This window comes from Bison bison, unplaced genomic scaffold (assembly GCF_000754665.1).
Source record: "Bison bison bison isolate TAMUID 2011002044 unplaced genomic scaffold, Bison_UMD1.0 scf7180017864185, whole genome shotgun sequence".
In the NCBI taxonomy this organism is placed as follows: Eukaryota; Metazoa; Chordata; class Mammalia; order Artiodactyla; family Bovidae; genus Bison; species Bison bison.
Window position 1 is genome coordinate 920,664 of NW_011494757.1, and position 15,361 is coordinate 936,024.

The window sequence follows — 15,361 nt, forward strand, 5'->3', positions numbered from 1 at the left end:
ATATCAGAGGAAAGAACTGGAACTGAGAATGGTGCATGCAACATCAAACAGGCAAGAGGAAGGAGAGGCAGGAGGGCCTAGGAGCCTCAGCTCTTCTCTCAGAGCCCGAGGGCCTCCGGCCAGCGTCCTTCTGATGTGGGCTGTGAATAAGTCCCTTGACACCTTCATTTGCCTGAAAACAACCACACTCGTACATATCACTAACAACTCTCGTGATTGACCCCTGAGCTGCAGACAGAGATTCCAAGTGCTTTGACGGCTGCCACCTTCCTCCACCCCCTTGGATCCTCCCCAGTCTTTGATATTTCTAAGGCCAAGTAAGAATAGTAGTGGAGAGCCCTGTGATTCAGAAACAGGGCAACTACTAGCACCCAAATTGTAACTTTCTTGGCATTTTATGTCTGGGTACTTGCTTGTGATATTCTTTTCTTGTAGGCTGTCCAAGTAATGATTGGCCTGATCAACGGTGCTCTGGGACGTATCTGGCTACTTTTTTATACCAGACAATTTGAAGAACTTTCCGTAGAGTATAAGCCTATAGCCTTGCTATCAGGATACCCATTTTGGACATTCTTGTTTGTAAGTAAATAATCTCACTGGTGAGCATTCATTCATTTCTTGAAGATACTCAGTGACTGCTTCTGTGGCCAGGCAATACGAGAGAGATACCATCAGTGGAGACATATAGTCCCTGCTGTCGATTCTTCTTGTGTCTGTTGGAGTCATTTTTAAACGATACATTTATATATAAAATTCTTCCATACAAATATTCTATTTAATTAAGTGAATGTTGAGCCCAAGGAATGGTAAGTTTCATAAAGAGCATGTTAGTCAAGAAGGCAATGGCTGGCGACTGCTGGGCTTCCCTACAAGGCTCATGTTTGCAGATGAAATAGGCACGCTAACAGCCAGAGCTTAACTGCTCAGGCAACAGAAGGGACTTTTAAAAGTAGTTCATCAAAAGAGCAAAGACGAGAAAGCAGGGTGTTCCTGGCGTAAGAGACGCGGAAGGATTCCACGGGGATGGCTAAGGCTTGGTGTTGTCGCCTTGTTGCTCACTAAGTCGTGTCCAGCTCTGCGACCCCTTGGGCTGTAGCCCGCTGGGCTCCTCTGTCCTCCGAGGACAAAATCCTGGAGTGGTCTGCCATTTCCTTCTCCAGGGGATCTTCCCAACCCAGGGATCGAACCCACACCTCCGGCATTACTCACACATTGTCTTACAGCAGAGTAAAATAGTCCATCTTCTTGACCGTCCCCCAGATCTCTCAATAGTATCTCCCTATCTCACAGAAATATTGTCAGGCCACTGGCGTGGCAAATACCTACCAAATACCTAATGTGGGCCCGGCTCCGTTCTAAGGGCCTCAGTTACTACACACGCCTAGGTCCTCACCTTAGATCAAAAGGACTGGCGGGGGCTGGATAGAAGGTAGGGGAAGGTAAGGACGTATGAGCTGAGTGCGGGTTGCAGTTTTTTACAGCATATTCAAGCTTCATTAGGAAGAGACATTTGAGCAAAGACCTGGAGGAGGAGTGGACCCGGTGAGTCCCAGGGATATCCAGGGGCAGAGCGAGCAAGGGGAGCAGGGCCTGGACTGGCAGCCGCCCTGTAGGGCTCACTGGACACCAGGGAGGCTGGTGTGGTCAGGGCAAACTGAGCTAAGAGAGGACCGGTAGAGAGGAGGCCGGGTCTACGTGAGAGGGTAGCTGAGAGGAGACCAGTTAGTTGTATGAGAGGAGGTACTGGGCTGGCCAAAAAGTTCCTTCATGTTTTTAAATAAAAATAAAAGACACATTTTTCACTTTCACCAAGAACTTGGTTGAGCAGTGTTTTCACCGTCTTCTTCCACTACCTTCTGCCATTTTTTAAGCAACTTCATGATTCCATCTTCCCAAAACCTTTCTATCTTTTTGAGAAAAGAATTGTTCAGGTGTCTTTTGCAGTCTTCCAAAGAACTGAATTTTTTCCCATGAAAAGAATCTTGTAGAGACCGAAATAAATGGGCATTCGAAGGTGCAGTGCCAGGTGAGTACAGCAGGTGCAACAGAGCTTCGCAGCCAAGCTGTAACAGTTTCTGCCCGGTCGTCAGAGAAACGTGGTGTTGCAGTATCCTGATGAGAGACTGAGCATCTTCTGTTGACTAATTCTGGACACTTTTCTTCCAGTGCTGCTTTCGGCTGGTCTAATTCGATCCTTTGCAGTAGCAATTTCCTCTCCCAGAGGGCTCACTCACTAAGTAAATGCTTATCATGCAGATCTCAGCTTAAACGGCACCTTCTCAGAGAGACCTTTTTGAAAACCTCTTAAAATTCCCCGCATGGTACCCTCTATCATATCTTACCTTTCTGATTTCTTCATACCTTAATATGACACGGAGCCTTAATACGTGGAGGCCCCATGTGTCTGGGGCTCCTGCTCTGTGGACAGTCTTTTTTTTTTATGTCGTACGTGCAGTTTTTACCAATGGAAAAAACATCAGCTCTTTACTGAAGGATAATTGCTTTACAGAGCTCTGCTGTTTTCTGTCAAACTCAACATGAATCATCCGTAGGTACACATATATCCCTCCCGTCTCCCTCACCATCCCACCTCTCTAGGTTGATACAGAGCCCCTGTTTGAGTTTCCTGAGCCACACAGCAAATTCCTGGTGGCTATCTATTTTGATGCACCAAAAACAAATGTCTTTAACTAATTTCAGAAAATAATAAAATATTTAGGATAAGTTCCTTTGCAAGTCAATGTGTGATTCTTACTTTTCAAAAACTAAACTGCAGATTAGATGTTTTTAAATACTATTTTCTGTTCATAAATTGTTTTCAATAGCATATTGAATACTCATTGAAAAGACTCACTAAATCATATCTCTGTATTTTCTAGTGATAAAGCTGGTAGATTCAATAAGAAGTTATTAAATGAAACTAATACAATTTTATTTACCCTCCATGCCACAGAGTCATGTTAAAAATATTCCATCCAAAACACCAGTTAACATAAATCCAGTAATGGTGCTCTCCAGCTCTGTAAAAGAAAACCCTGGGATTTGTTATTAATACTAGATAATTTTTCCAGGGGCCATTATAGAACTACAATAGGAATTTTGGTATTTCATGCAAATTCCTCTCAAACTTCTGTTACCCTTTGAAGAAACTTCAAAAAAGAAAAGAAATTAGTTCAAATTGCTCGAGAGAGAACTTCAAAAGGTATTAAAAGTTGGGTTACTCTTTTGGGGAACCCAGAAAAATAATTGTGATACAAGAAAGAAAGCCCTAACTTATTTCAGTGAGTAAGACATATGTAGCTTTCTGATATATAATAAAGAACTTGACTCCCTGGTTTCTGGAGATAGCCTCTAAATTCCTTGGAATTCCCCAAGTGATCAGAATATCTTTGTTATTCACAGTGGGCCTCTCATATGATACCTGAGTTTTGGGGGGCTGGCCATGCCAGAAAGACAAATTTTGAATATATAATGGAACCCCATAATGAAACTGAACAGGTGAGTTTCCTGGCTGATGATACACGTTGATGTGCCACAAGGGTGTTGCATGCTGAGGACACAGAAGTTTTATGCACAGGACCATCCCAGGGGCCATCCGATGCACCTCCTCGTTTAGCTGGTCCGGATTTGTATCCTTTGTGATAAAATTATAATCAAAAGTATACTACTTTCCTGAGTTCTCTGAATGAAATCATCAAATCTGAGATGGAGAATGGGAACTACATATTTGTTGAGGGCTCCCCTGGTGGCTCAGTGGTAAGGAGCTTGCCAATGCAGGAGACTCAGGTTCGATCCTTGGTCTGGGAAGATCCCCTGAGAAGGAAATAGTAACCCACTCCAGTATTCTTGCCAGGAGAATCCCATGGACAGAGGAGCCTGGCGGACTACAGTCCATGGGATCACAAAGAATTGGACGTGACTTAGCAACTGAACAAGATATTTGTAGCCACTTGGTTGGAAGTACAGGTTGTCTGGAATTCCCTGAGCTTGTAGCTGGTGTTTGAAATGAGGACAGCCTCACTGAGTGAAAATAAAAACTTATAAACTATTTTCAAATGTAATAAAATTGTTATGGATTCTTCATTTAGCAATTAATGAAGTTGATATTATGCTATATTTTACTGACTTTTCAGTAAACTTATTACTTTTTCTAAAAAGGGGTGTTATTGAAGTTGTGAGAAGAATTCTTTGGATGATAATGAAAAAATACTTATGTCTGCCTCTTTTCATCCTCAGTTTATCATATCAGGAGTTTTAACAATACAAACAGAGAAGAAGCGTTCCCCAAATTCGGTGAGTCAAAATAATTGAAGGAATTTTTTTTTATTTAATTTGTCAAAAGCAAGAGTATCATAAAGAGGAGATACCACTGCATCTTAAACAGTAGATATCTATCCAAAATACTAAAATGCAAAATATTGTTTTATAATATTTACAATTATTTTTAATAGATGTAATCCAACAGAATTCTTTGCTAATTTCACAAAATATTAAAATGTAGAATGCATGAAACAAACCAGAGAGTCAGATGTGAAATTTTAAAGAAGGTATGTCATCCTTTCAAGTTGACATATCAACTGCAGTAGAAGCCTGTACACGGGCGCAGGGAGCCGTGGGAGGAGGCGTACGTGTGAAGAGCATAATGGCAAATCGAGTTAGGGTTCATTGAATAGTGTCTATGTGCTGGACGCCTCAGGACGAGTTTTTGCACATTATCTCTCTCACACACATGCGCTAGCAGAGTGGGTAATATTATACACCCATTTTATTTGTTTTTTAATTGAGATAGAGTCGATTTCCGCTTCGTGGATCACAGCCTTGTCATGGCAGAGGGGCTTGTGTTCTCAATGAAGCATGAGCCATGCGTGCAGGGCCACCCAAGACAGATCATGGAGAGTGCTGACGAAACGTGGCCCCCCGGCGGAGGCGGTGATGAAGCACCGCAGCGTTCTTGCTGTGAGAACCCCCTGAACAGTATGAAAGGGCAAAAAGACACGACCCAGAATACGAATCCCCCATACCAAGAGGTGTTAGATATGCTGTGGAGGAAGAGCAGAGGGCAATGACTAATAGCTCCAGAAAGAATGAAGCAGCTGGGACAAAGCAGAAATACACTCAGTTGTGGATATGTGTGGTGGTGAAAGTCAAGTCCGATGGTGTAGACAGTATTGCATAGGAACCTGGAATGTGAGGTCCATGAATCAGAGTAAATTGGACAGGGTCAAGCAGATGGCAAGAGTGAGCATCTACATCTTAGCAATCATTGGAACTAAAATGGACCAGAAAGGGCAAATTTAACTCAGATGACCATTGTATCTACCACTGTGGGCAAGATTCCCTTTGAAGAAATGCAGTAGCCCTCACAGTCAACAGAAGAGTCTGAGATGCAGTACTTGGGCACAGCCTCAGAAACGACAGAATGACCGCAGTCCCTTTCCAAGGCAGACCATTCAGTACCACAGTAATCCAAGTCTGTGCCCAGCTACTAATGCTGAGGAAGCTGAAGTTGACTGGTTCTGTGAAGACCTACAGGACACTCTAACGCTGGCACCAAAAAAGGTTGTCCTTTTCATTGAAGGGGACTGGAATGCAAAAGTAGGAAGTCAAGATAAAACTGGAAAAACAGGCAGGTTTGGCCTTGGAGTACAAAATGAAGGCGGGAAAAGGCTAACAGAGTTCTGCCAAGAGAACACAGTGGTCATAGCAAACACCCTCTTTCAAAAAAACAGAAGACTCTACACATGGACATCACCAGATGGTCAATAGTGAAACCAGATTGATATGTTCTTTGTTGCCAAAAATGGAGAAGCTCTATACAGTCAGCAAAAACAAGACTTGGAGCTGACTGTGGCTCAGATCCTGAACTCCTTATTGCCAAATTCAGACTTAAACTGAAGAAAGTAGGGGAAAACTCTAGGCTATTCAGGTATGATCTAGTAGCTCAGACAGTAAAGAATCTGCCTGCAATGCAGGAGACCCTGGTTCAATCCCAGGGTCAGGAAGATCCCTGGAGAAGGGAATGGCAACCTACTGCAGTATTCTTTCCTGGAAAATCCCATGGACAGAGAGCCTGGTGGACTAAGGTGCAGGGAGTTGCAAAGAGTCAGACATGACAGAGTGACTGCCCCTACTGCTATGAATATACAGTGGTGGTGACAGATAGGTTTAAGGAGTTAGGCCTGATAGACAGAGTGCCTGAAGAACTACGGACCAAGGTTTGTAATGCTGCGTAAGAGACAATGTTGAAAACCATCCCAAAGAAAAAGAGATACGAGAAGGCAAAGCCATTGTCTGAGGAGGCCTTACAAATAGCCAAGGAAAGAGGAATGAAAGGCAAGGGAGAAAGGTAAAGATATCCCCAACTGAATGCAGAGTTCCAGAGATTCGCAGAGAGCTAAGAAGGCCTTTGTACATGATCAATGCAAAGAAATAGAAGAAAACAATAGAATGGGAAAGATTAGAGATCTCTTCAAGAAAATTGGAGATATCAACATTTCATGCAAGGATGGGCATGATAAAGGACAGAAATGGTATGGACCTAACAGAAGCAGAAGAGATTAAGAAGAGGTGGCAAGAATACACAGAAGAACTATACAAAAAAGATCTTAATGAACCAGATAATCATGATGGTGTGGTCACTCATCTAGAGCCAGTTATCCTAAATGTGAAGTCAAGTGGCCTTAGGAAGCATCACTATGAACAAAGCTAGTGGAGGTGATGGAATTTCAGCTGATCTATTTCAAATCCTAAAACATGTTACTGTTAAAGTGTTGCACTCAATTTGTCAGCAAGTTTGGAAAACTTAGCAGTGGTCCCACGACTGGAGAAAGTCAGTTTTCATTCCAATCCCAAAGAAGGGAAACACCAAAGAATGTTCAAACTACCATACAGTTGAGCTCATTTCATATGCTAGCAAGATTATGCTCAAAATCCTTCAAGCTAGGCTTCAGCAGTCTGTGAACCCAGAACTTCCAGATGCTCAAGCTGGTTTTAGAAAAGTCAGAGGAATCAGAGATCAAATTGCCCACATTCATTGGATCATAGAGAAAGCAAGGGAATTCCAGAAAAACATCATCTTCTGCCTCATTGACTACACTAAAGCCTTTGACTGCACGGATCACAACAAACTGTGGAAAATCCTTAAAGAGATGGGATTACCAGATCACCTGACCTGCCTCCTGAGAAATCTGTATGTGGGTCAGGAAGCAACAGTTAGAACTGAACATGGAACAACAGACTGGTTCCAAATCAGGAAAGGAGTACGTTCAGGCTATATATTGTCACCCTGCTTATTTAACTTATATGCAGAGTACATCATGAGAAATGCTGGGCTGGATGAAGCACCAACTGGAATCAAGATTGCCAGGAGAAATGTCAAGAGTTGGACACAACCGAACCACTGAACTGAACTGTGAGCTTTTTAGTCTTTAGGCAGCCCTTCTGTTGATGGGTATGACTGTGTCCTGACTCTGCTTGTTGTTTGGCCTTAGGCTTCTCAGCGCTGGAGCCTACAGGCTGTTCTTGGCACTAAGGAGCCAATGCGGCAGTCACCAGCAGCAGCATCTGCACAGTTGAATGTTCCCCCGTGTGTGTGACACCAGTGTCTGTGTCATGAGAATGCGCTGCAGCCGCCCCCTGCCTCTCCAGGAGACTCTGCAAGACCAGAGATAGGTCTGGCCTAGGCTCCTAGCAAATTCCTGCTTTTGCCATGGATCCTGGTGCATGTGAGATTCTTTACAGTGAAGTCTTTATTTTCCACAGTCCTGTGAAGCTGCCACAATTAAGCGCTGCCAGTCTTCAAATCTAATCAAACTGATCACTTGGATCACAGCGTTGTCTAACTCAATGAAATTATGAGCCATGCCATGTAGGGCCACCCAAGACAGAAGGGTCATGGTGGAGAGGTCTGACAGAACGTGGTCCACTGGAGAAGGCAGTGGCAACCACTTCAGTATTCTTGCCTTGAGAACCCCATGAACAGTGTGAAAAGGCAAAAAGATATAACACTGAAAGATGAACGCCCCAGGTTGGTAGGAGCCAAATATGCTACTGGAGAAGAGTGGAGAAACAGCTCCAGAAAGAATGAAGAGGCTGAGCCAAAGCAAAAAGAAACTGGGAAAGGAGTACGTCAAGGCTATATATTATCACCTTGCTTATTTAACTTATATGCAGAATACATCATGTGAAATGCCAGAATGGATGAAGCACAAGCTGGAATCAAGATTGCTGGGAAAAATATCAATAACCTCAGATATGCAGATGACACCACCCTCATTGCAAAAAGCAAAGAAGAACTAAAGAGCCTCTTGATACAAGTGAAAGAGGAGAGTGAAAAAGCTGGCTTAAAACTCAACATTCAGAAAACCAAGATTATGGCATCCATACCCATCACTTCATGTCAAATAGATGGGCAAACAGTGGAAACAGTGACAGAATTTATTTTGGGGGGCTCCAGAACCAGTGCAGATGGTGACTGCAGCCATGAAATTAAAAGATGCTTGCTCCTTGAAAGACAAGCTATGACCAACCTAGATAGCATATTAAACAGTAGAGACATTACTTTGCTGACAAAGGTCCATCTAGTTAAGGCCATGGTTTTTTCAGTAGTCATGTATGGATGTGAGAGTTGGACCATAAAGAAGCTGAGCACCGAAGAATTGATGCTTTTGAACTGTGGTGTTGGAGAAGACTCTTGAGAGTCCCTTGGACTGCAGGGAGGTCCAACCAGTCCATCCTAAAGGAGATCAGTCCTGAATATTCATTGGAAGGACTGATGCTGAAGCTGAAGCTCCAATACTTTGGTCACCTGATGTGAAGAATTCACTCATTGGAAAAGACCCTGATGCTGGGAAAGGCTGAAGGCAGGAGGAGAAGGGGACGACAGAGGATGAGATGGTTGGATGGCATCACCGACTCAATGCACGTGAGTTTGAGTAAACTCCAGGAGTTGGCGATGGACAGGGAGGCCTGGTGTGCTGCGATTCATGGGGTCACAAAGAGTCGGACACGACTGAGCAACTGAACTGAACTTATCCTCCTTCCTTCCCCGAGGGAAGCATGTTTATGACTTACTAAACTGTGGCATATAAATACCAGTCTGCTGTGGAGCATGGAAAGGAGAAAGCTAACGTGAGGAGTGACAGTGAGCATGGGTCTGACAGTGCTGAGCGAGGGGAGCCGAAAGGAGAGCAATCAGTACGCATTGTATTACACGTGTATTTTAATTACACTTGCGTGAAAAGAATTGTATACCCACTGTACAATTTTTAAGGCCCAAATTCACCTCACTGCCACTGGAAATTGTTACGGGATTCCTAAAATTTCTTTTTATGTTTATGGCTTTAATGTTTTCAGAATGGCATGTCTTCAACAATGAAAAATCAAAGGAATTGGTAGATATGTAGGTAAATATAGATGAATATTGACTCCATGAGATAATACTTTGCAATTTTCAGAATATATGAAGAAGCCAAAATACTCGACAATAGTATGAAGGCTGAAATAGAGAGAGAGAGTTAGGTGGTCTAAGGTCTCTGCATTGTCTGGGCAGGTATTAAAGTATCAGTCACTATTATGCTCAGCATTTAAGAATTTTTTGTTAAAGGAGTAAGTGAAATGCATATATATGCAACACCCAAAGCAGAAGCCAGAGAGAGCTGTTTGGATCCGGGTGAATCTGGAGGTTGGGGAACCCATGGAGTAACTTTGGTTCTGGAAACGTCGGATATTAAACAAATCATCCACTTTAACATGTATGCCAGGAAGGGAAACTGAGAACTTCGTCCCGGCTTGTTTCTTTTACATGTGACTAGTTGACATTTCGTGTCTGTTCCAGTTGAAGTGTGCCATAAGGATGAACATGAGCAGTTTTTTCCTTGCAGTGCTTGGTCTAATTCTAATCGGATTTGAAATTACACTCTTTTTATTTAAAAGAGAAACGATTTTTTGGCAAGAAGTAAGTACATGTTATCTATATATATATTTTTTCTTTTACAATTAGCGACTTTAAATTTGAAAATAAGCTGAGAGGGTTTTGGTGCTGCCCTGATGTGGAAGTGATGGAGACTGTTAATGCCCATTTGGCATGGCCACAAACAGTGGCTCCAAATGACTGAGCAGATCCTGAAAGCTGAGGCAGCCAAAACTGCAAGGCCTCAATAAGGGCCTCACATGAGATAACTAACACAGCAGACAACACATGTATGACACACGTATCCTACACATGTGTTGTTGTCGTTCAGTCGCTCAGTCATGCCCGACTCTGTGCAACCCCATGGACTGCAGCACGCCAGGCCTCCCTGTCCATCACCAACTCCCAGGGTTTGCTCAAACTCATGTCCATTGAGTCGATGATGCCATCCAGCCATCTCATCCTCTGTCGTCCCCTTCCCCTCCTGCCTTCAGTCTTTCCCAGCATCAGGGTCTTTTCCGCTGAGTCAGTTCTCAGTTGCTAGCATCACCATTTGTGCATAACAGGTTCATTCCCAGATGCCGGAGCTCTGAAGTTCTGTGAACATGTTGTTCAGGGCTCGTGTATCAGACACAGCAAGTTCTAAGACTAGGAGCTTGTCACTACAGCCTCTTCTTCATGGTACACCAATTTGGAAATTACAGGGTCTCAGCTTTTTTCCTCCCAGGAGGCTTCTCTGTGAAAATTTGCCCACATGATCCCCAACAACCAGTTCTGTCAAAAACCAGTTTTGTTTACCAAAAGGAGCATCTTTGTTCAGGCTCTCAGTACCTGTTCTTCTCAGTGAAAGTCACTCAGTCATGTCTGACTCTTTGCGACCCCATGGACTACACAGTCCTTGGAATTCTCCAGGCCAGAATACTGGACTGGGAAGCCTCTCCCTTCTCCATGGGGTCTTCCCAACCCAGGGATGAAACCCAGGTCTCCCGCATTGCAGGTGGATTCTTTACCAGCTGAGCCACTAGGGAAGCCCAAGAATACTGGAGAGGGTAGCCTATCCCTTCTCCAGCAGATCTTCCTGACCCAGGAATCGAACCACGGTCTCCTGCATTGCAGGCGGATTTTTTACCCACTGAGCCACCAGGGAAGCTCATAAGTGTTCAAGAGAGAGTCAGAAAAGATCTGCCCAAGTAGCTTTCTGAATCTTTCCAGGCAAAGAAATGCAGCAACTTCTTGATAAAAACAGTTCTTGTTTTCTCCATTGGCACTCAGCTACGTATTTTTATACTAAATCTGTTTTCATGATAAATGTTGACGAAAGACACATGTATACATATTATAAGATGCAATAAATTATAAATCAATTATTTTTTAATATTGTATCTTATTCCACATAAGTTTGAAAGAGGTTAAATATCTATAAATTAATTATAACACAATTGAAATTAATTTAAAGTGAGCAAGTATTAAGGAAATGTTTATTAGCTTCCATTGTCACAAGTATATAGTATGGTTTTATATATTAGTTTGAAAGAAAATTGCTGATACTAGACCATTTCTTATCTACAAAAGATATTAATTCAGGGTGGTTCAATCCTACATATTAAATTATTGCAACATATGCGGTTTGAAGTATGTTCCTTATGAAATCATTAGGAAAATAATCTTGTAAATATGTAGGTTTTAGGATCCTATGAATTTTCAAATTTGAGTCAGCATTGCTATAAGCTCCCTGGTAGGGAAAGTGAAAACGAAATTCAGTCATTATAGCCAGCCCACCCTCTCCGTCCATGAAAATGGGCTCAGGTGCCTTAGCAGTAAAGAATCCTCCTGCCCAGCAGGAGAAGCAGGTAATGACCCCTGGGTTGGGAAGACCCCCTGGAAAAGGAAATGGCAACCCACTCCACTATTCTTGCCTGGGAAATCCATGGACAGAGGAACCAGCAGCTACAGTCCACGGGGTCGCAAGGCGTTATATAACTGTTAGCAAGCTGCTAATGAGGCTTAAATGCCCCAAGACTGAAAGAGTTGCACCAGAGCCCACTCCCAAAACATGCATTTTGAGATAGAATGGCAAGGGGAGTCTTCTCTGGCCATAAAACAATTGATTTGAATCTTGAAGAAAGGCAGATTTTCAAGCAAATACAAAGTTTCATTAACATAGTTTAAGAAAAACATTTCCATGAGTAAGCATACTGGTTTGCTGAGCCATTATCAGCTCAAGGTTTGAGAAAAGGTTAGTTTTAGGCAGAATAGATTTTGAGGAAAAGCAGATTCCAAAGCTAATACATAGTTTCATTAACATAGTTTAGGAAAAACATTTCCATAAGAAAAACGCATTAGTTTAGTGAGCCATTAGCTTCTCAAAGTGAAGTTCTGGCTGGGTGTTGTCATGGCATCACAGGGTTAGCGGCGCCTCCTTTAATCTGGAGTAAAGAAAGCGAACGGCTGCCCCTTGAAGGTTATTCTTCCTGCCGCTTGGGGGCCCCTGGTCTTCCTACCTGAGTGTTAACTCTTAAAACTTTTGCATCAAGTGCCAAGAAACTGTGAGCCAACAATGCTGCTTCTCAGTGGTCTAGTTCGATCAGAAGATAAAGCCTGGAGAGCTGGAGCATTAATGAGATTATGTACTCCGAGTATTTCATAATAAATCTTGGATCACTGATAAGAATTGGTTGTTAGGCCATTCTCAGGTATATGCTATTCTGGAATAACTCAAACATGAAGACACTCGTAAGGGCCTGAAAGTTGTAAAAATTAGAAAAGATGGTAGTAAGTTTTATGTTTTTAAATGGAATTTGAAGAGCAATGTTTTCAATATAGATAAATGGCAAGCCTTGATTAACTCTGAAATATTTATAGTTATAGCTGAGGCTTTTTTTAAGCCCACATTCCAGCATATAAATGAAGTTTCAAATATTTTACACCATAAATCATGTGCAAAAATATTTTAACTGAAATTTGGAGGGGAGGATTACATCACTCAAGTCAGGCATAAGGAAACAATAACACTATTTTAAAAAATAGATTCAAGGATCGTAACTTCCTAGTCATCTCACTGGGAAAATTAGCAGTAAAATTAATCAAAAATAACTAAAGAGTGTTCATTCAGCAACACATAATGTTAAAAAATAATAAAGTGGACACAGGAATTGTATGAAATTGTTAGGTGAGACAGTGAAATTGAGGGACATTTACCCAAATTAACCATTTTTTAAAAACAATTGATATCCAATATTCTCAGTGGTGATCATTCGTGCGACCAGGTATCAGTGTGGACCACTCCTGCTTCGTGGCAATTAAACAACGTCTTTAGCATTTAGGGGAACACCTGTCCTCTGCTCCATGTAAAGTATGCCTACATATCTTCCAAAAGGCATTCCAATTATTAGAATATCATTTCAAACCTAAGCGAGACCATACCTAGACCACTTTATGCCACTGATCATCAGATCTTTATTACCTGCCAGAAAATCGATTTCTGCTCATCCCGATCCTGTCATATTCACAAAGATCACCATTTGTGATAAATACATGCAGTATAATGCAGTTTGTTCCAGTCTGCAAAGCGTGAACAGAGGCCTGAGTAGTCTTGAAGGCTGCCGCTGACAGGGCAGGTGGAGAGGCGCGCGGAGAGTAGTCTGGTGGTGCTCACCATGAGCCAGCTTTCTTGAAATCCATTTTAATCACTCAAAAGATGAAAAGAGTGCTATGAGCCAAAACTGTGTAGCAAACTTGAGTAAATCATATTTCTATGTATTAGCTTGTTACAAAAGTAATTACGGTTTAACATTGAACTTTGCTGGTTGATATTGGAATATATTCTTAAATATTATAAACATTATATAGATACTAAGTATCTAAATCATAAAGGTTTTATGTAAATGAAAATAATGTTTAGGGCATGATATTAAATGGAACAAATGGGATAATACACCATTCACAACTACACCAGTCTTATGGAAACACAGAAATGAGGTACAGAAATCTTGAACCTGGGATTCCGGGAGCCATCGGAGAACTAGGGTGGGAGACACCCCAAGGCAAGGGTGGGGGAGGAGAGAAGGGGACCTGGAAGCAAGCGCTCAGTCCCTCCACCCTTCAGGCTGCGGGCTGTGCCATTTTAACCCCTTCAAGTCACACTCTTCTCTAAGATGAGACTAATGCTTCCAATCATGAAAGGTTGTTGAGTGAACTCAGCAGTAACGCATATAAAAGCACAGCGTAAATGTCTAGCCACACAGTAAGTACTCAAACAAAACAAAGTCTGTTACAGTCGTTATCATGTAAACAGGTCAAAACCATCATAATTGTATTAAGATGGTGGAATATTGCAGGGAAAGTTTTCTATTTTGTAAACATTTTACAATTTTGTCTTACCTTGATGATGTGAAACATTTTACAAATGTAAAGGTCTGTGAGGAACATAGAGTTATTTTTTGTATTTAGAAAACTGCAATGATTCTTTCTGTGTATTTGTGGATATTCTCCATCATGGAATTGATCATAGCAAGGAAAGTGATCAAATGGGGGAATGAAGCGTTTTATCGTCACAGATATGTAACACGTAAGTATTTCATTTATCTGGTGAATTAGGAAGTACTGGCTTCTGTTATGAACCCATCAAGGGGATTAAGGTTTCAGCAGGAATTGTTTGACTTCGTGTTGTCTCTGAATAGTGAATATGAGCTGCAGCTTTCTGGATTCCGTATGTCTATAGAGCAATGAAGATAAACAGTTCTCTTCAGATAAAATTTTAGGATTGGGGTGTATGTGTCTGTATCTTCATGAGAAAGTAGAGTAGGAGATGCATCCTTTTCTGCCTGGAGTCTGTTTTATTTGAAGTATAATCCTAAGGACAGTGATCCGCTGGCTGTGTGACCTCTAATTATCAAGTAAAGTTTAGATCCCTGAGAGGCGGGCACCTCAGAGCAGAAGGAAGATACGAGGGGAGAAGTAGGCAGTAACAGGTCCCTTTATCGAACACAGCAGGTCCTGGGAAAATAATGATACCAGATTATTCATCTGTCTGCTCCAGTATCTCCTGGGGATCGGCCAACAGCAGCCTTGGCATTCAGACTCATTCACAACTCACAGGAATTGAGTTGTGATAGGAGAGAAGGAATGGAAATAATGAGCTCAAATTACCTGAGGGTAGAGCAAGACAACCTCAGGTCAGAGCTGTGGACTGGCAGCTGGGAAAGCTGCAAGCCCTGGCTGGTCAACATTCACAAAGCTCTGCTCTGACGGGACAGTTGGGATTTGCATGATGCATTTTAAAATAACCCTAAATAAAGGAAAGCCTCTCAGAAGGATATCTAGCATATGGCTGGACACCTACCAATAGTGAGGCTAAAGATTTAGGTAACATTTTAAAGGCATCAGCTACCAAGAAACCTGGACATGGAAGAACAGACTGGTTCCAAATCAGGAAAGGAGTACGTCAAGGCG